Genomic DNA, 1,234 nt, shown 5'->3' with positions numbered 1-1,234 from the left:
CACACACGAAACCACCCGCATAATCATTAGTGCTTTGAAGAGGCTGCATATTGATTCAATACCTGTCTTCTTTTTTTCAGAACCTTCGCTCTCACGAAAAGAAGACAATTCAAAGACAATCTTTGCAAGATCAAAACTCAGAACAAATTCTCGTTCCTGTCCGATACGTTCCTTGAAATTCCTCCGACGGTGATAACAAAAACGTGTTGTGGTCCTATCTTAACCAGATTACAGAACAACCGAATCCGGTGAAACCGATCCTGAGTAACAGTAGATTGAAGGAGAAAGGAGTTCCGACAGGAATTCCAGTTTGATTTGAGCGACATAAAAAAGAGTTGTCAAGGGAATCATTAAAAGAAAAACACCAAAAAACCCCCTGACCAAATGAGGTTCCACGTCAACTGCCATTTTGATCAACGTACAAGCACAAACATGACGTAAAAACTTCAGATAGTACCACATGACATTTATCAACTCATTTCATTTTCACTCCTGCTGCTTAAGGGAACAGCCAAAAGAGACACAGTGTTTTCCAGGACATTGTCTTCCATTCAACAGCAACGTTGCAAAAGCTTCCAACTTCTCAATCCGAACTTTGACCCCGCCGAAAGCTCTTTGACCCCGTCTCGGGTCACATATTCCAGACATATCCGTGGGTGTGGCTTCTGGCAGGGACCACGTACATGTTTGACCACCCCGAGGACCACCACCACAACCACCACCACCAACATCACCAGCAGCAGCAACAACAGCACCACCGCGGCAACACCGACCAGATGAAAGAGGAGGCTCTCAACGGTCAGCTGTCAGGCATCAGAAACTGGATGCAGCCCACCGTGGTGGACCCGGCTTCGGCCAAGTGAGTTTCTTTTCTTTTTCTTTTTTTTTCTTTCTTTTCTTATCTTCACTTTTCTTTTCTTTTTTTTCCTTTTCTTTTTTTTTCATAAAGGATCTTTTGATTTTCTTTTCACATATTGCGCTGTCACCGTTTCTTATGTTCACAAAAATTTTAAGAACAGCAGCAACAACAAAAAACAACAACAACAACGATATAATATTAAAAGATAATAGCTTAAATAATCACAACATCATTCGCATAAACAAAACAGAAAAGCTACAACAATAGGAACACCACCACTAAGACATAATAATAATAATAATAATAATAATAATGACAAAAATAACATCAGCAGCATGAACTGAAACAACAACTGCAAGAGCAAAAACAACAACA

The 1,234-nt window shown here is 40.4% G+C and overlaps 1 long non-coding RNA gene across 1 annotated transcript in view; it reads left to right on the top strand.

Annotated features, from left to right (window-relative positions):
* LOC118477783 overlaps window positions 1-517 on the top strand; it is an 11,133-nt gene extending 10,616 nt beyond the window's left edge. The window contains exon 2 of the long non-coding RNA XR_004858607.1: window positions 81-517. This is a non-coding gene — a long non-coding RNA (uncharacterized LOC118477783). The remainder of the gene's footprint in view (window positions 1-80) is intronic.
* Window positions 518-1,234: the final 717 nt, after the last annotated feature.

The sequence above is a fragment of the Aplysia californica genome, unplaced genomic scaffold (genome assembly GCF_000002075.1).
Source record: "Aplysia californica isolate F4 #8 unplaced genomic scaffold, AplCal3.0 scaffold00010, whole genome shotgun sequence".
Classification (NCBI taxonomy): domain Eukaryota; kingdom Metazoa; phylum Mollusca; class Gastropoda; order Aplysiida; family Aplysiidae; genus Aplysia; species Aplysia californica.
Note: the sequence above shows the minus strand (reverse complement) of the source record. Positions and strands in the feature narration are given on the sequence as shown.